General features: G+C 38.9%; 1 protein-coding gene across 1 annotated transcript in view; it reads left to right on the plus strand.

The window, feature by feature from the left end:
• The first annotated feature begins 6052 nt into the window (after window positions 1-6052).
• Window positions 6053-20779, plus strand: part of MID1 (midline 1) — a 242505-nt gene continuing 227778 nt past the window's right edge. The window contains exon 1 of the mRNA XM_042037855.1: window positions 6053-6161. The gene's annotated coding sequence lies outside the window, so the exon portion shown is untranslated. The remainder of the gene's footprint in view (window positions 6162-20779) is intronic.

A 20779-nucleotide genomic window follows, 5' to 3' on the forward strand; every position in this document is an offset into this window, starting at 1 on the left:
TCTGCTGTCTGGAGTTCTGTAGCATTAAGAATTAAGTGTTTTCCAAATGTCCTTCTCAGTATAAGTATTCTGAGAGTTTTTTCCCTGGACCCTAAGGAGTTTACACAGTTCTGAAAGCCTGTTTAATTGTCTGGTTTATTTTCCAAATGCCATTTAAATCCATCTCTAATCTTCATTAATAAAAACATTATAATTACTTCATTAACTTTTCCAGATAAAGTGTTTAAACTCTTAAGAAGCAAATAGCTATTTGCTGGATTGTGTGCTAATGGCTTCGTCTAATACCACAACCTTGAGTTTTAAATGTATTTAATGGAAACATAAAGCTCTTGTTTAGTGTAAACATGTTACTGAAACCTGAAGAACACATGGTACAAGGGTAAAGATAGCAACTTGTTGTGTTACATTGATTTAATGATGCATTTTGAAAGACTGGTGAGGAAGAAAGCTCAATTCATTTCCCAAGGGTAAAAATAATACCCTTAGTCATTGGCCTTAACTTGTTTTGACATCTTTGTTTCTGTGTAAAGGTTAAGTAATGTGGTCAAATTTTATAAGTAATGCTTTATTAACGAAGTACTTGCATTAAGGTTGTAAAATTGAACACCAGATCAGGAAATAATAAAAAGTAAGGGTTGTATCATAAAGTTAACTGATCCGTACAGCTAGTGCTCCCCAGATAAGGTACGTGCTCAGCTGCCCACAGTATGTGCAGTTGTGAGTTACTGCTTCTGAATAACTTAACCTTTTAGTTTCTTCTTTTTTGAATATTTTCATTTTCAGCCTGAATGTTGAATGAGTGTAGCTTCTTACATTAATTTTTACTTTGCTGGAAGAAAAGCATAGCATGTTAAACCCTTGTGCTTTCTATTAGCTGAGTATATAAATTACAGTCTGTGACTACATAGCTCTCAGGCCCAAGTCTGTGGCTAGTGTACCTGCTGACATGCAGATCTTGTGGTTTTCCCTGAAGTTCCTGCATGCACATAGTTATAGTCAAGGATCTTGTGGCTGAGAGACAACAACTTCAGCTGTTTCTCAGATGTGTGATTATCATTTAGATGCCTCTAGTGCATTTCATGGTGAAGTCAAATGACTTCAGTGGGCCACTGCAGAGGGCAACGTAGCATGACAGTTTTTTACTTTTCCATGAAATGAGATGGAAGCATTTACACAGGCTGCTCTGAGGGCATCTTCTGTGAGGTACAAGCAGGTAGCTGATGAGTAGTAAAGAGAAATTTCCAAAACTTCTCTGCTGTTAGTCTCTGGACTGGACAGTTCACTTTCTCACCCCTACCCCAGTGAGCAAGGGAAGAAAACAGGAAGAACAGAAGTGAGAAAACTCATGGGTCAAGACAAAGAGGGTTTAATAGGTGAGTGTGGTGGGAGGCACAGCAAAGTAACAGAGTCACCACACTACAAGGCAAACCAATGCCCAGCCAGTCTCCAAACAGCGGTTACTTTGGGAAGCCACCCTCCTTGTTCTTAGTCTGTCTTGGGTGTTGATAAATTTTTGTTACATGGTATGAAACAGCTCTTTGGCCAGTTTGGGTCAGCTGTAGTTACTGATAGTGTCCACTCCCCTTTTCTTGCACACTCCTGACCTTCTCACTGGAGTGGGGCAGTGCAGGAAAAAAGGCAATTTTGCATGTTGACGTGGTGCAAGCACTCTTCAGTAATAGCCAAACAAAAGTACCTTATCAACAGTATTTTAGCCACAAAGCCAAAACACAGGACCATAATGGCTGCTCTGAAGGAAGTTACTTCTATCCCAGTCAAACCCACTTAGCCAGGTTTGTCCAGCAGTTAACTTGCCTGGGGAAAACTGTACGCAATACCAGGGCATTTTGTTCATAGCTTGTTCAGGTTCTAAACTGAAAGTGTGAGTGTTAATGTGTATCTGTGTGTACTGACACAGTATCTTACAATGCAATATTAGCATTCCGCACGTATAAGTTATTTTAATGGCAGTAAGGAAATAGCACGTGTGGACTTGTACATAGAAATATATGCAGAGCTTTAGGTTTTTAAGCTAACAGACCTTTTGATGTAGAAAGAGAGATGCACTATAACACTGCATATCTTTGAAGAGACTTGTATGTGAAACAAAGGCTGTTAGAACTGAATCTGCCTCATTTGTTGGGTACTCACTGCTGCCATTTTAGCTGAACACGTTACTTGATTTGAGGACTGGGTAATGTAGCTGAGAACAAACAATAAACTATTGAATGAATGATCTTGTTGCACTCCACAAAACAGAACGTACATTGTGGGATGTCGGTGATGCACATCTCTGAGGGAAACTGAAGATGTAAAGATGCAGATACCAAGATGAGGTATGAAATCTTGCCCGTATCAAAGTGAAAGGAAGTGTTGCCATTGCACGTAAGAAATTAGAACTTCAAGAATGCATTAACAGCTTGATTCTGGAAAATGTGCAGCCATCGTGCTGTGCAGTGAAACTTGAGAGATCTCTGTTGCTTTATACTTACCTGGCTAAATTGAGCCAATTTATTTAGCCACTCAAGTGTGGACAATTTCAGCCTACAAAGAACTTCAGAAGCAAACCTTGTTATTGAGTGAAATTCAGTGAAAGGAGACTAAATCTGCTGTGTTTCAGCCTGAGCATTTCATAGGGAAAAAATTCAAGGCAGATCTTTAGAGACTCATGGCAAGATGATTGGAAACCAACATTTCATCTTTTATATACAAGAAATAGATATTATGGAAATGTATGTATAGGAAATACTGCTCTTACCTACTCCATTCAATCAAAATTCACCATGCAAATTTCCACTAGGTTTCCATTTCTGGTACAAAAGTATAAATAGTGAAAGGACAGCGTATTTAAAGAATGGGCAGAAGTCAGAGAAGGAAAATCCATCAGTCTTTTCATAAGAGACAGTATTTCTTAAAAATCACCTTTTGAGATGAAGGAAGCGTGGCTTGTAAGGCATGCAACTGGAAGGAAAGAGAAAGGCAGCAATACATTGATCAATAACCAAGGTTCTGCCTGGGACTCTGGTTGGCTCTGCTGGACAAAGGTCATTTGGCTTACAAATAGGTACTGTCTAAACAGCAAGGACTAAACTAACACCAATAAACTGTTTGTATGGATTGTGCACAGGAAACAAGCTAATGACACACTGAATGAGAGTGTCTATTTAATGCTGGGCTTTTGCTGGGGGCAGCTTGGACCACGGTAGTGAAGAAAATAACTCCTTCTCATCAACTGCATTCATTTCTAATGAATATTTTAATTCCTAGCATTAAACCCAACATATTCTAGATGTCTTCTCAGATCTTTTCGTATAGCCTCTGTCGCAGAATACAAGCTCAAATCTACTAGACCTCTTCCTGGAGAAAAGGAGAGGATGGTTTCCGCGTAATTAGTGTTATCTTAGCATTGCGTGCAGATATGTATATGTGACAGCACAGTAAATGGGGGTAATAAGTCTAGGTTACTCTCGGCTTCAAGAATTAGCTGGATTGCTTGAGAATTATATAGAGGTTTCTTAAAAAAAAATAAAGGACTCAAATAAAAAAGATCTGACTATGACATCTATTATGATGATTAACTGCTGTTGATGTTTTAGCAGAGACATGCAATTAAAATATAAATAAATTTCATTCTGATTTATGTTTGAGGAAAAATGATTATTTTACTTAGAGTGTTTTTTAAGCAAAGAGATTCTCTCTTACAAAGGTAGCATACGCAGGACTCGGGGAGACTTTTCATGCTTTTGCCAGCAATCTAATGAAATCACAGCTTGGGGGCCAGCAACTAAAGCATGAGATTTTGTGCCTGGCTATAAGAGCCTAAATCCCCCAACTGATTCACCACACGATGTTTGGGTAAAGAGATGGAGGTAAAAGGGAATGTCAGGAGGTAAAAGGGTGTGTCAGGTGTAGAGTATGAAAGGTAGTTGAGTTTTCAGCTTGAAACTATGGTAAGAAAGCACATGTATGGGCACTGAAGAAGTGGTGAGAAAATCCTTAATTGAGGGAGTATTTTAGATAAATGAATGTGATGTTTATTGTGGGGTCTGGGTTAACAAACAGAAAAAGTGCTGGCCTAAGGACAGAGTGTCCACCATACTCGAAGTAATATCTACTATCTAATCTACTATTAGCTTAATAGCCCTCTTAAAATTCCTTTGTTGTTGCAGTCTTGGGAATCTGATGAATTTTAATTGGCTTGACTCACGTGGAAAAACTGATACTCATTCAGGAACTGGTCACAAGCTCACTGGTGGTAAGGGAATACTTGGCCATGTAGTCCACTGCAAATGCTTTATCACAGGATTATGAACTTGGCAAGGCCAAGATCCACTTCTTATGCAGTGAAGCCACAAGTGAGTTAACTGCCCCAAAAGAGTTGAATGAAGATCATTATACCAAGCCCCTGGCCACATACTCCTGATTCCCTATATACTGTACAGAGAGACTATTTTAGATGTATTTATTGAGTGTCTTACAACTTTTATTGGTATTGTTTTTCAATTTTCTCAACTTCTAAGCCAAACGCCTTCAGTATCATGAGGCTGAATGTTTATGCCTCAGGGAAAGAGAAAAATTATAACTAAAGAAGTATTGAAACCATTAGGAATGGACATTAGGAATAGCTTTTCTGTGCAGTATATTATTTAATGATCTTCAAGTCATATATTGTGCAGCAAAAAAAAATGCTGTAGTCCTGTGGATAATGACAATTTCCAGCTTTTGGGTGGTACACTGTTGTTTCTAACACTCCATAGGTCAGCAGGAAGCCAAATTCGTGTCTCTTGTGCATTTTGAGTTATAGACAATATATCCAGGGGACAGAAATAAAGAAAATTGTATATTTTAGAGCTCATTGTTTGGATTTTTTTAAGTCAGCCTCTCATAATTTTATCAAATCTTGAAACTTTTCACATTTTCGCTCATATTTTTGTGTTTCTCCATCAGTTGTTTTATTCCTTTTTTCCTTATCCTCATGCTTCTTGCTGTCTAACTCTTCTTGCATATCAACAGTGTTTAGAGGTGGAAGTGCCATAACTAACAGTGAATCATGTCTGAATATAATAAAGTGACACATAATTTTCCCTGTAATTAATTAATTAATTGCCTGCTGAAGTTCTTCTGGACAAGCAAGTTGTATTTGCAGAAAAGGGTTAGTGAGTAGTGAGCAGGCAAGATGATGAAAAAAATATGTGAAATACATATGTCACTGCTCTGCAGAGTGTGACACAGTTCTTGGTACTTCCTCTATCTTTATTTCCCTGTTCAGGTAGGGGTGTGTCTGTTAATGTATTGCAATCACACACTTCTGACAAAGAGAGATCTATCACCAAATGCTTAACTATTACGTTGCATAGAAAAGGAACTGAGAAAGAGTAAAACAAGCTTTTCTTACACTGCATCTTTCCATTGATACCAATTATGCAATCCTCATTTTCTAACCTTTTCACATAACACTTTATATATGGTAGTCTTTATATGGAAACTCCAATATTGTGGGATTTATTTTAACTTTATCAGAAGGTGTATGCACAAACCTTTGTCACCTTGTAGTACATTGTTGGGGTCTCCCCCCCCCGCCATGTAGTCCTGGGAGAGGGGGTTACAGTAATCCCCGCTGTAGCAGTACATACACATACCTTTGTCACCTCCACTTTTCTAGGATGGAAATGTAGGCTGAGTGTTCTGTAAAATATTCAAGTGTTTAATGTAATGCTAACATAGTACTCAGTATTCCTATGGCTTTAAGTAATGGAATAACTTCATAGGTGCTAAACTACTGCAAAGAAACTGTTCTCCCTTCTGAAGACCCTTCACCACGCCTTGCTATGCAAACTTCAGGCACTCGGACCCATTTGGTATCTGTGGAGTTAACTAAGCTAAGCTTACTTCCAGTTAGCCTCTGTCACCAGGAATGCAATTTGTGTTTACCTATATAAGGAAACCTGTTCGCCCTAAAGGAGCTCGGCAGGGCTGCCTGTGCCTGCGAGAGGGGCGAGGGCGATCGCGCTCCGCGGAGGGCGGGCGGGGGCAGGACCGGACCGAGCGCACCCCCGGCGGCGGCACCGCAGCGCCGCGCCCGCCAGGGAAGGACTGTCCCCCCTCTCCTTCGGCTTCTGGAAAAGAGAAAAAAACTGTCAGGGGCAAAAATGGAGAAGCAGGTATGTCAGGCGGATCCTCGCAGCTGGAGGGTGGCGGGGCCGGGGTGCGGAGAGGGTCGGAGTGAGACTTGCCCTTCCAGCTCTTGTTCCCTCCGAAAGCGGCTTGTGAGTTCCGTGGGGGCTGCGGAGCTGCGGGAACAACTGCCGTAACTTATCTGACATTCCATGGGCTCCTAAGTCGGATGCACCTTCGTGTTACTGCAGAGATTCTCAAACTTTCTTAGCTCTGATGGAACACAGATGTGAGCTGAGACTGGAAATAAAGCTGAGATGCTTCGGTCAGTTGGCTGAAGCGCTGCAAATCCGTGGTGCTATCACCCTAGTATGTGTGGGAAAAGAAGTTCTTGACATGTTTATTGTTTGGTTTTGGTCTTTTTAACCTTAAAAATGCACATTTTGTAGAAGGTGCACTCCTTTACCATGTCTAGGGTTTTGGTGTATTTTATATGGATGTGTGTGAGTGCAGCTAAGTCAGCATAGCTGGAATGTGTTTGTTAGAATACAGGGAGTTCCTGTAGTAATAAAGATTTTGCAGTGAGTTAAAAAGTAAGCTTCAGGTACTGTTATAGGAAATATAAGCTAAACAGATTCTGCTACAATAGGGACTACCCAGTGCAAAACAAGGATTTGTATTTCTTAGGAAGTATTTGCAGAGTATGATAACATTTTTAAAACAGTCTTCCAGTAAAATCCTCACAAAGATGGAGAAATTTTTCCCTGAAGATTTTACTCAGGATATAATGAAAAATAAAGTTGAAAACCAATTTCAAATAGATTTCTAGCTGTAAGAATACTGGTATGCAGTCCTTCAGGACAGTTTCTGTTAAGTAGCAGCATGTTCATTGTGGAACTTTATTTAAGTTTTCTGCCATTATGGTGTAAAACATAGGAATGGAAAAATAATTTCAGTTGATCTCTTGGAGTACCTTCTAAGGAAAAAAAGGTGCAGAGAACTAGTCAAAAACAGGTGGAGTGCATTTTCAGAATGATTTTCGTTTTTCTAACATTGGAGACTGATAGACATATGATTACTTTCCTCTTATTTTCATGGTTATTCATATTTATGTGTGCCCAGGCATGTGAATGCACTAGTAATTGGAGAGGTAGCTATATCTTTCCTAGCAGTCAAAGCGGGAAAGTGAAATGCCTAGGAGGTTAGAAGCTTACAATAAAGATTATTATTATTTAAAACCCCTCTTCCTTCTAAATAGCTGTAACTTTTATGAAATAATGTCTCCCTGAGATTAGTAATAGAGTATTACCTGGTTAAAATTAATTCAGAATAAGGAAAGAATTAAAAGTCAGTTGTGTTCATACAGATTCTCATTCATTTCTGTGTAAGATTTTTTTTGACTCCTGACTTTGAATGTTGAATGAGGTTTTAATGGGAATGACACAGGATAGCCATAGTAATTTCAGCAGAGACTTTTTTAGGAGCTTCAACACCACAAAGTAGATAGCAAGTTCCTAAATACCTATTTCAGGGCTGAAGCTAATGGGTTTGTTGTCATGAATCATCTTTGGTTGTGGTGGAAGTCACCACAGCAAAGAAAGCAGGGCTGGTGGACCAGAGCCATAATTTCTCTTGTCGCACTTCTCATCCTGGTGGTTTTGTGGAATACCTTTATTATTTTGAATTGAAAAGGACCACAGAGAAAGGACTTTTAGCAGGGCTGCTAGTAATCAAAGTGTGAATTTAAAGGGCAGGAGAAGACTCCAGGGAAACATGCCCTTAAATCACCTTTTTCAAGTCTCTGCAGTAAATTGCATTGCCCCTATCAGTTTGTCTAGCTATGTTGCAATCATTAATGGTCTTTTGATTTCCCAGTGCAAAGCAGGGTAGAAACGTGGTTCAAAGTCTCTACAGTATATTCTGGGTTGACATGAGTTTACTGTGTACCAGGATCTGAGCAGCCATTTGTGTGGCCATGCTGGTGCAGGGCTGGCCCAGGCTGCAGCCTGCCTGCCCCTTAGTGAGCTTTGTGGGTGTGACCCTTTCAAGGGACACAAGAGGAGTTGTTTCTCACCCTTTTCAGCCACAGTGCCTGCCTCTCCCACCCACAGGAGATGTGGCTTCAGAGCTTGCAGTGTCACAGTGGGACCTGCCTAAAACCAATGTCTGACCCGGGGTTTTACCTCAGCTTGGTGCTGTGCCTGTGGTGTTGCACAAGTTTCCATTAACCTGGATGCATGAAAAGCAAATTCTTTTCAGACCAGAACTGATGGTTTGAGATATATCCCAGGGAAGTTTTATCCTTGTTTACAGTGAGAAAAGAATTGCAAAGTTAACAAAGCAATTAAAATATGGGATAGACCCTTTGCTTTATCTGAAATCACAAGAAAATCCAGTTGCTATGACTGGATGACCATTCTCTGGCCTGAGCTCCTGCAAATCAGCCTGCTACCCTAGGCATGGGTCTCTAACCCATGTTAATAGGGGATGAGCTTTATTCACTGATTTAAGAAGGCGATAAAGGCATTCTGACCCAGTTTAAAGACTTTTTTTCATTCATTCAAGGATTCCTTTATATCAGTTTTAATGGCAGAACTGTGCTCAGAGTGCAGTAATGGTGTTTTGTTGGACTGTATATTTTGAGGATGAATGTGTTGAACCCAGGCAAAGGCAATGAGCACATCAAGTCTGTGCATACACCTGTGATTCCAGCTTTACCTGTGTAACTGAGACAAGACTGAATGAAAGCAGAAATACTTGGACTTGATAGTATTGATAACAAACCAAAATTATCTTCTGCCTTCCTGTTGTGTTACTGATGGTTTGATTCATAAGAACTGCTGTTCATTTGTCACTTTTAAACCAGTACGTGCTTTATGTATTTAGCACATACTATTGTAAAGTTTTCATTTAGAAATGAAAGAACATACTAAATGTCTGCAATGTTTTTCCACATTTAGTAATCTGCTCATACTAAAAAAATTAGGGCACCTTTTTTTGTAGGCTTGCTTGCCTTGCAGCCATCACCTCATTTTTGCATTCATTTTCAGATTTGCATATAATTTGAAGCTGAGTGCTCTTACACATTTGCAGGAGGCAGTTGGGTACATCATGTTTCTTCCTGGTATCTTTACACTTACTGAATAAAAAAAAAAAAGAAAGACGAACCTTTCAAAGTTGTAACTGGAGAACTTGAAATAATAAAAGAACATGCTGTACTAGTTGCATGCTCCCTTTACGATTTTGTTAAAGGCTTTACCATTCCATTATGCTATCATTTTGTAGTGTAAGCATTTTATATGGCATGTGTGATTTCACTGCCCTTAAGTGACCTTAGTAAATTCCTTATTTCCCCTGAAGCACATACCTAATTGAAAATTGCCATCTGCAGTTGAAGAGCTCTAAGCAAGAGCTCTAAGAATAACTCAAGGTGGAAATGGGTGTCCAGAGAGCAAAGCAAAATCACTTTTTCTGTAGAATTCACTCTATTGCATGAAGTAAAATATTTGCTTTGAAGATGAATAATAAGGAATTATAGGAAGGGCATCTTTATCTGTCTGCCCAGTTCATCTGCCTAATGCTTCTCTCCAGAGATCATGTGATCTACAAAAAGCATGTGTTGCCTAATTTTTTTAAACTTTTTTTAAAACTTGCCTCTCTTCTTTCAGCCTTGGGTAAATGTATTTGGAGTTTAAAGCTAAAAATATAATTTCAAACCTGAGCTGGGCTTTCTAGCCCAGCAGCTGTCCTCACACTGCAGTGCCTCACTGGCTCTGCTGTGCCACTTTCAGGACACAGTTATTAGGATTGCAGTCTGCAACCACAACCTAAAAATGAGATGAGAAACCTCTGGCCTAGCATTGCATTCATTACAGCTCCTGTGAGTGCAAGTGCTTAAGAGTCATGAAAATGAAGGAGGCAAAAAGCTGGACAGTGTGAAGCTGAGGAATGGCTTAAGAAGGCTCTTTCTTAGATGAGAGAACATTAAATTATGCTCTGGATTAGAAGTCTGTGACATCTGTATATTTGTTCACTATTGTGTAATGTAATTGTTTAGGACAGGAAAAATACAAGTATTTTAATTAAAAAGCCTTGGGAAATGTAAAGCATGAAATGTCTGTGATGAAGATGTGAAGTTTTTATCCTATCTTCCTGTGTGTTTATTAATTCCAAAAAGCTCAGAAAACTACTGGGCTGAAAATTAAGCCTCCACAAATTCTCTAGTCCTGTGTTATCTTGCAAGCAGTCTTACTTATGAAAGCTCATCCTTTGAATCTTTTTTTTTCCTGCCTTAATTCCAAGTTATGTTTCAAAACCATTTATCAGGGTCAGAGCTTCAGAATACACACTGCTTTGAGACTCATAAGGGGAAGGTATTAAAAATATGTGACACGGGTTAGGGTCTGAGTTTACCAGCTGCTTAGGATGTACTTCCCTGATGTTTTCACGTTTTTTTTTTCTTTCATTGAAAATATTAACATTAAATCTAGGTTTTGATGGTGTAGCAAGAAATCAAGAGAAGACAAACATTTCATTGCAAATTTGGTGTGGTTTCATATTTTAATATTTTTTTCACATGAAATATATTTTATGTTCAGCAAGATATCTAGAAATATACTTGAGTCGAAAAGTCTGTACAAAGGCAAATGCATGTTTCCTGATCTATCTATATCTATCATTGTAACATGTTTAATTTCATATGCATCTAAAGTCTGAAGTTACTATTTTCATATGATTGTGTGCACAGAGACTGGAATAACTGGTACTTGCTTTTAGGTAAATCAGTTAATACTCAGGATTCTCCTTGAACAAATTGAGATCTTCCATTTATGGGTTCATTAGGGGGTAGAAGTTAAGTTGAACTCTCTTTTCTTTAGTAGTTTCACTTAATGCTGGTTTTGTATTGATCCTCTGAGAGATGGATTTAGGGGGATGGCATACAAAAAAAAGCCCGCAGTTTTTTTCATTAGATATCATTATATTAAGTACCGCTTCATTTAGCATTCATGATGTTCACATTCAGTGGTATGAATGAAAGGCCATTTTTGACCCCTCATGCACAGTTGCAGTCACTGCAATGGGTTGAGAATGCTCTGCTTGGTGACACACTGGATTGCAGAGTGCTCAGGGTATCAGTTTGAAAGTGTCATGGCTTGTCTGCTGTGCTCCTCCAGGGATAAATGTGCTCCTGCTGCTGAGTTTCTAACACTTCTGTTTTGTAGCTGCCTAGCCTGGAAAATTCTATATAAAACCTCAGATCTGGCCTCCTGAGGTGGATTTTTTTGGATAAATTTAATTTCGCTGTGTATGAAACAACATTAATGTTCCTGCTGTGTTAATTCTGTAAAACGAGTGGTGGTTTTACTATACTGTTCATATCTTAGTTGTCTCCTTCATGGGAAATTCCATCCACTTTGACTGAGGAGTTTAGGCATTAGCAGTTAATTATGAATTCTTACCTTAAGTACAGCGCCGTACCCAGAGTGGTTTGGGACATCCTATTGGTTGTGGGTTCAAAGATATGTAGCTGTGCTTAATGCTCCAGTGGGAAATTCTGGCTACGTTGCATTTTGCCTTTGATACGTTGCCATGCCACCACCGTTAATGCAGGCTTGGACTGCAAACATCTGTTTGCTTTTATTGTACATGTGTTGCTTAAGATGTTCAGTTTTCACATGATGTGAATCACTGGACTCAATGAGCATGTATGATTTGTTTAATAAATAAGCCTTAAGTTGTGTCAATAAAGTGTATGTCCTAAGGAATTATGTATATGGTATACACAGGAGAGAAAACTGACAAGTTCACATCTAGACTTGCAAGTATTTCAGGTTTTAGTGGGTTTTTAATGGTTTGGAGGGAGTCACATAAATGTCAGTACAAAAGGAAAGATTGTGTGCATCCATATATCAGACAATAATAATGGGAACAGAGAAATGCACCTGATGTTAGAAAACAAAATGATGAAAATTCTACATCCTTCATTCTAGAATCTCACCGTATATCTGGCATGAATGGAACACTTGTAAGAAGAAACGTGCATTTTGATATCACTACATATGTTCTAGAGTGCTCTCTTTAATGAAAAGGGTACTTGGATTTGGAAAAAGTTTAGCTGTTGATCTCAGCAGTTTTTCAGCAATACCCCATAGGTACATTGATGTTTCAGAGACCTGCCATGTTGGTTCTAGTGTGTACCATTCCACATTGCTGGAATGCACAAGAAGATTGCTTTGGATTAATGAAAGTGAGTGAAATGACTTACAGTTGTTAGCTTGCATTTTAATTTTAGAGGTTAGGCTAATGTGCCTTGAAGGCTTAATTCATATGTTTCTGTACCATGAGGAGTCCAATTTGGACATTTTCTGTCACGTGAGACCTAAAGTAGCAAAACAAAAGGGGAAAATGGAAGATTACAGCTGAGCAGAACCATCAGCTGAAAGGCCTTTATTCACCCACAGACGTTTTAAAGTTGGTATGCAGAACTGCTATAATATGATAAAAACTAAATCAACAAGCTCTCTAGAAAGGGCCTGCAAAACCAAAAAGTTTAATTGATGGAGTCAGTATCATCTGCCAAGTTTCCAGTACAACACCCAGGCTGAGGGAGGTAGAACTAAATTTGAAAGTCACTAGCTGGCAAGCTGGTCTGAAATGAAGAAGATATAATGGAATCAAAAGAAGCATGAGTTACTATAGTTGGACAAGAAAATATAATTTATTTATAGAAAATGGGGAATAATTCAGTCAGCAGGAGTATCTGTGGGCTACCGCAAATTAGAAAATGAATGCAAGTCGCTGATGAGGCAAAATGCTGAAATGTGAAAGCCATTCTGGGAGTCATTACTGAAGGTATTATAAACAAGAGGATGAGAGGTAACCATTTTGCCCTGTCTGTTGAGACAAATGTCATCCTGAATTGTTCACCCAGTTTTATATGTGATAATTTAAGAAATATGCAAACAAACTGGAGAAAGACTAATGGAAAGCAAACCAAAAATTGTGCTAAGAAAATACGACATGGATTGCAGGAACTGAGTGTGTTTTATTGAAAATCAGGATTGCCAATGTCTCCTGTACAAGCATCTTATGAACTAATATTCTGTCCATCTGCCTTCACCCAGAGGTCCAAGGAGGATCTGAGCTTTTCTTGCTGCCCACTGCTGCCTTCATATGAGAACAGAAGGTGAACATGCCCAGTTGCAGCAGCCACCCCCAAATCTGGAAACTCATTGGCTTTCCTATCAAAGTGCTACTTGCATGAGCTCAGCTTGGTGAATTGCTGTCTAGAAAAGAGAATAAATAAAACAGATATGGTTATAAATATAACAGCACAATTGCTCTTCATCTCTTGAGTATGGAACAAAAGGCAATTTGCAGTAATGGTGGGTTTCATTAGATTCTAGGAAGAACTCTGCAGCTGGTATTTAGGCACTGTGATGGGTTACCCAAAGAAGCTGCCAGGTCAGTCTTTGGAGATTTTTCAGGCAAATATTTTCAGAACAAAATATTTGTTGTGGAGGGTATAAGTGTAGTTGATCCTCATGGTGAGAAAGGAATGACTCCACAAACACCTTTTCAGACATATTGCTGTAATTGCTTGCTTACATTGTAGTTGCTATGACTTTGGCTGTGTCCCTACCTTGAAATCTGGAAATGTTTTCCAATTTCAGACCCCAGCATGTCTCATATCCATGTCCCAATACCACAGCAGTGCTTAAGCTGGGTCTGCGTTTTCCTTTCCTGTCCAATTTACGCCTCCAGTTGCCATACTCTAACCAGGTGCTAGTAGATCAGCTGGTGTCTCACAGGTGGCCTTTACCTGTAAAGAGAAACTTCAGCCTCAGATTGGGATCCACCCTTTACTCCAATGGGTTCCGATAGCATAGACTCACTGCTTTGGAATTTGGGAACCCTGAATGACTACATTACTTTAGCTTCTGCCCAGTTATTAGTCTCAAGAGTTATTGCCATGACTCCCATTTTAACATTAGCGTTTAGTAACAACAAATACAGAGATTACATGAATGAATACAAAGCCTAATAAAATAATGGTAAAAGAATGGATAGTTACATGTGGAACCACTGTCATTTGCTCTACAAAATGCACCCCTGTTTCTCTTACTATGTAGATCATGTGATGTAGCCATGAAAACTGAAACAGCACAATCTCTGTAGATGTAAAGCAAGCAAGAACATAACTACTGTAAATAAAGGTGTGCATTGTGTCAGCGGAGGAGAGGAGGCTGTTCTCCTGAGCACTGAATCTAAGCAGGAGGTAGATTGGATGGTTACACGACAAGGTTTTCCTTGGAGAGCAAATTTGGTTTGTTGTGTGAAATGTGTTATTGATGTGCTATGGGCAACAAATGAGCCCATCTGCCCCGTTGGTGTGGCAGTGCTGAGTCATTGATTACAGGCGATCGATGCTGCACACTGCGGTGCTATACCCATTAAGCTCACTGTGAGAATACAAGGCATAGCATTCAATCAATAAGGCCCCAGATTAAAGGCAATGATCCAGGAAAAGGAGAATGTAAAAATAGCAAAACAGAGAAATGGAAGTGAGATTAATTTCGTCTACTTGATACTTCCCATAACCTCATTCTCATGACTCAGCATTTCCGAGGTTAGCTCTTTTGTGAGATCATGATTCATGAGGTCTGTTTACTAAATGAATTCCTTAATGATGGTTAAATTAATTGTTAGCGTCTAATTCATGAAATGGTAAATGTTTAACTGTTGACCTTCCTAAAATTAGAAAATTAGCTCTTATTGTAATTTTAAAATATAGGTGAACATTTTTATTAGCAGTAAACGTTTTTTACTAACACAGGCATCCACTTGAATCAGTCCATCTGTTCACTTGTCTTTGAATATTTTATTCCGATTTGGAGGAGGGTGAAAAGGTGTTACAGCAGAGATATCTGTTCACAGAACAACCTGCTTTCTACCATACTGTTCAAAGACATCTCTCAGTGGCAGATCCTGAATATGATTCACTCCTCCTTTCATAGCTGGGGCTGTTCTTCAGAACTCTTTTTCAGGGCAGTATTTAGCCAGAGTGGCAAGACGGCCACTGTGAATTTCACAGCTCTCTGGGCTAAGACAATGTGGTTGACTGGGGACTCCATCTTGCAAAAGGGATGCCATAATGCATCCTGCTCATTCTTGTTGGAAATTTGCTGTCTTCCACAGTGGTTTCTGTCTTAATTCAATCCTCATTCTGAGGACAGAGGAAAGGAATGTAGGCTCAGGCAGCCAATGTGTAACTGTTAGAAAAAATACTTGGTTTTTGATGGCAATAATTACTACAACCGTTAATAACTGTATTTTGGGGACAGAAGCATATGATTTCATATTCATAGGCAGCATCACTATATGACTCTCTTTCTGAGGTTTAGAAGTTTTCCATCTAAAAATAATTTGCAAAAATTAAATTGAACCAGGCTACTAAAATATTCAGTAATTTTAGGCAACTGTATAGCCATATGTCTACTCCAACCCAGCTTTTGACATATTGCCTGCAATAAAATACTCTTTAAAAAGTTTGGACAGACTACATCTAAAGCTAAAACTTGTTTGAAAGATGACATTTTTCTGTGCAAGGTTCAATATTTCTCCTAGATCAGGACTGGTTCAGTGTTTTTTCATGGTTTTATATTCTGAAAAAAAAAAAATCTCCTGAACAATAATGTTCAAATATGGAACCAATATTCAACAAAAAGCACTCTGTACTTTCTAAAGAACTGCGTCTCAGCACCTTTCCTTCACCGAAATATTTTAACACTAGATCGAGAAAGATGTGTGTTGCAACCTAGGTTTTGCACGACTTCAAGGTGTGTGAAGTGTGATGTTAAATTTTGACTGCTGTGCCTGTTGTAATCAGTACCCCAGACCAAGACCAACAACATCCCCATTACAGAGGGTGATAGGCTGCCCTCTTCTGATATTGAGAAACTTCATTAACTTTTAGCCCCAGTGCATAGTTTCATTTGCTTTTGATTTTCTTTCAAGGGTGGTTGCCAGTTACTATTCTCCTGAGAGCTGGACAAAGCACATAGACTTGTAAGCACCACAAGAGTGCTTTAGGTTTTATCTACGTTTTTACTACTAATTTGCCCAGGAAATGCAAGATGTGTGCTAGAGACCTTTCCCTCTCCTAAAGAGGCAGTGCTATGGCCACAAGGTGACGTATCTGTGTGAATATAAACTTATTCCATCCTAGAGTGCCTGTGTCACTGGAAGAAAAATGTCACAAAAATCAGGACTTTGTGGTTTTCTCGTGAGAGCTGTCACAAAAGGAAGGAGCTACCCTGGCTTGTGGGCCTAACTAATGTCACTCTTATGTTTTACATTATGAAGATGTTGACCCAAAAAATATAGGAATTTTTCCGCCCACATGGAGGCTGCAAATGCAACAGACGGAAAACTAAGACTAAATCAAAATAGGCTTTCAACAGCCTTAAAAGCTCCTTTTAAAGGCAGGTGCCTCCATAGGCTTGTGGGACTTTCGTTAACTTGGGCCTCCTGAATTATGAATCGGTGGAGATAGCAACTAGGTTCCGAGATGTTTGTATAAGCATAGAACCTGATTTGTTTGTCTTGGATTTTTAAAAACCAAAGTTTGTCCAAATTAATCAGTCTTTCACTGTAAATTGTCCGGTACAGACTCTGAAGAAGTCAGTGTTGTTTACACCTGGTTCCTAGGCCTCATGTTTAAGCCACTGTCTTTTTTTCAGTAGAGGGTGAATGGGGATGTATCTGTTGAGCAGAGTGCTGGGAAGGTGAGAGTGTTGCACTTTCCCATCTAGGACAGACTGTTCCCAAGGCCTATTCTTCTGTGCTCATGAAATCATATGGTCTAATTCCCTTGGAGGATTCTTTCTGGTGATACATCAGCTGCAGCTAAGGATTCCTTTCTCAGAATGATCAGCATTTTCAAAGCAATAATATTAGTCTGCCTGCAATTCCTAGGGGAAAAAAGGGTTAACTTATGAACTACAGGGAGCAGAGAGCCCTGTGTTCATGGGACCACAAGGCTCTGAACATATAAATTAATAGAATAGTCCATGTAAAGTGAAACTGACTTTGTTTTTAAAACTTGCAGGTGCATAATGAAATCTCTCTGTATTATCAAAATTCATCAAAAGTAACAAATACATGAAAGAGCAGAGGGCAGTTTTTCTATTGTTTCCTATATTCACTTTTACTACCTGCCACTGTTTCCTCATGCTCTCAGACAGGTAGAACATTTTCTCATGTACAGTGGTAACCACTGTAGACTATGTTGAACATTTATGACTGAAACACAACTCTTCTGTTCTCAATTGCACTGATTTAATTTTTCTTTTAAGTTTCTGTGAAACTGCAGGGAGAAAGGGGCTTTTAAGATACTATAAAAAGTGAAGGGATCTTGCCTTTTTCTGTCATGACTTGTTAGAAGCCTACACTTGGTTTTGGACAAAGGCTTCCAGACAGCTGGCTTCCCTCCAAAGTGACTTCCAACTTTATTCTTAAAGGAAGAGATCCCAGGTGCAGCAGACTGAATTAATAGGGGATTTAATATGAAAGCTATCCTTTTCTTTTTCTTCTATATCATGTTTCCTTTTTCTGTCTAATGTAAGATAGGTATAATTCCAATCTAATTTACAATTGCAATGGTAAGTACACTTTCCTTTTGACTCGTCAGGTGAAAAATACTGCTGTGCTGAACCCCACTGTCCATGAGTCTTACAGAACATAAGGACATCAGTTCTTCTGCCCTTCTGCAAAAAAGACAAAACATCTTTCTGTTTCAAGAGAGATTCTTCATCACATATGTTGTCCTAGAATTAAGATGCAAGCTAATAAACTGAAACAATAGGAACAAGACTTCCTTTTTCAATACAGTGTTCCTTTGCAGTGTACTGTTTATCTGCTACAAATAAAGGTGGTTATAAGGAATACAAATGTCTGAAAAGATTTCAAAGGCACAGAAGAGGAGTTATTTAGAGTGTTTCATCCCAGCATGTATCAAGGAGGATGTTGAATGAGTATTACAGAAGCACTCAAACTGCACTGATCAGCACACAAGAATTAATATATGGTGTGTGACAATTTTTGGGAGATCTGTATCCAATTATAAATTCCTCTTGGGTTTATGACTAACATTTATGGAGTAGTCTTCCAAGGGAAGTGGTGAAGCTCTGTGTACTCAACCATTGGGAAATGAGGTCTGCAAAGTGTTTGAAGGCTCCTCAGAAACCAGATCTGAGAGGAGCAGTGGCGTGGATGTGATGACATGGTGGAGTTCCCACATCTCAATTCTGACTTGTCAAACTTTGACAGTTGTGCTGATGCAGAAGCACAAGGGTGTGCCAAATTTATAGCATTCAGAATAAATGAACTCCTTCCTCCATCTCTATTATTAGAGAATTTTCAGATTGGAGGTTTTATTGGTTGTGTTTAATTTGGAAACATGCATGCATTTGAGATTCAGGGGAAATGTGTGACAGTTTAACTAAGGAATCACTGCTCAAAGCACAAGAAATAAGCTCTGAAATAGCAAATGTCCCATCAATTAAATGACTGATCTGTGTTATGAAAAAGAGAAAAAAGGTGAAAGGCCTGGTGCCTCTATTTCATGGAGTGATATTAGAACCCACTGTGGACTTTGTAGCATGTCTATAAAGAACATCTCAGCCACTTACTCAGAAATATGGCAAATAACCATATTCCATATTTGCTGATGCTCCTGTGAGTTATTTAAATATTTCTGGTTCATGCTTTATTATTTTTTCATCTACTCTTTTTGATTGAAAGCATGAGTTGGTCAAAATATTTACTTTGAAATATTGATTAATTTGGACTACACTTCTGTTATAAAAAGGCTCTTCAGTCTTAAGAACAGCCATTAAAATGGAGGATGCGGAGGAGAAACAGCGAAGCTGGCTTCAAAAGTGCATATGAATTTGCTCTGATACAGGCTCTCAGCATCATATTGAGTTATTGACAATATAGGTTTTTAACCCTGAATCTGTCATGTCTTGAATAAGTGACCCAGTTCCTGGCTGCTTTGGGTTGCTCCCGATAGCTTCTAATGTTATATTTTGCATAATAATCTTACTTATTTTTTTCAGAAGGACTCAGAGCACACATCTCAAGTTAGTTTTGTAAGTATTTTATGAGAGTCTGAAGTGAGTGAGTCTTCCTTTCTGTTGTTGATCTCTGCTTCAGACCACCATAAATTTACCTAGGTGTATAATGAAGCATTTCTGAAAGGAAAACATTTTTGTCTAGTTTTAAGTTTGTCAATATATTTTGTCTAAAAACTAATTTTTCCTGTGCTTCCTTTCTTTGCAGTAACATTTAAAAATGCCCTAGTCTGTTGGATTTATGGCATAATGAAGCAGGCAAATGTGGTCCTGTAAGGCAAATAGTTCTGCAGCAACTACTCTATAAGGGAAGTTGAAGGGACCTTGTTTTATGTCAGACTGGTACAACTGGCAGCTTCTTATACAATGCTGTTATGTTCCTGGAACAAGTTCAAATGGCTTTTAATGTGGGGGCCCTAAACCACGTGAACTACCAGCTTTACTCTTAAGATCTACCACTCAAAGGTGACTGGATTAATAACAGGGCACCAATGTCTCTTTTGAGGCCCTTCTTTTGAATAGGATGGCTATCCTGATTTATCCCCAGTTTTGTCAGCCTGTCTCCTTTTCTGGGGTCCTGAGCATTTGTCCTCACTTTTGCAGATGTTGTTTTTGCTTAGGCTCTGATTCACTTTTTTAAGAAACCTGATCATTCTTTGCTGAAAACCTGTTTGTTTGGTAAACTTGACCTCTGGCTAAGCAAGGCTTGTAGCTTGTTAGGAATGAGATTCTTTGAATGTAACAGCTTTACCTGTTGTTTTTCAGCTGTTTGCATATGTGGTCATCCAGAGAAAAGTAGCATGTCACTGTAATGGAGTGCTGTGCCTACCGCGAGTGCGCCTGCACCAGCTACATAAGCTATCTGTGATGAATTCAAATCACTGGCCAGATTTACAGCATTAAAGGACTTTCTCTCAGAACTAAGTGGTGCAAAAAAATTACATATCTTGCACACAAAGTTTCAGTGTTTAACAATTAAAAAGGGTTGAAGAAGGAATTATGGTTTGTATTGATTTTGCAAAAGCACTGAAGCATGGGAAATGGGTGCAATGGAAGTAGAAGGACTCAAGTTAATTGCAAATATTACTTGCTATGCTAGGTCATGTGGACCAGAACTGGGATCTAAGGCCCTAAACTTGCAAACATTTTCACACTTGCTTAAACTTACTGCATAGTATAGCCCTGTGTAGGTTAGTAGGTCTATGCTTGGCAATAAAAATAATAATGTAAGAAGGTATTCTTAGAACTGAAGCCTTGTATTTGATTCTCAATATATCAGAAAACCAGTGAAGGGTATTTCAGAATAGTTCAACAGACCATACTGGCAACTAGATGATTTTTTTCATCTGAATTTTGAAGAGATGGCAAGGAGCCTATACATTGTAAACTGAAAGTATCAGAGTAATACCTCCCTGTAAGTGTAGCATTGAGCAAAGTATCGCTGCAAGGATGCAGAAAGACTAGAACACAAAATATTTTGCAGATGTTACTTTTACCTTTTGCTCTTCCCACAGATCTGAGATTGCTCT

This window comes from Corvus kubaryi, unplaced genomic scaffold (assembly GCF_017639235.1).
Source record: "Corvus kubaryi isolate FWS band 111438036 unplaced genomic scaffold, C.kubaryi_AGA036_p1.0 133, whole genome shotgun sequence".
In the NCBI taxonomy this organism is placed as follows: domain Eukaryota; kingdom Metazoa; phylum Chordata; class Aves; order Passeriformes; family Corvidae; genus Corvus; species Corvus kubaryi.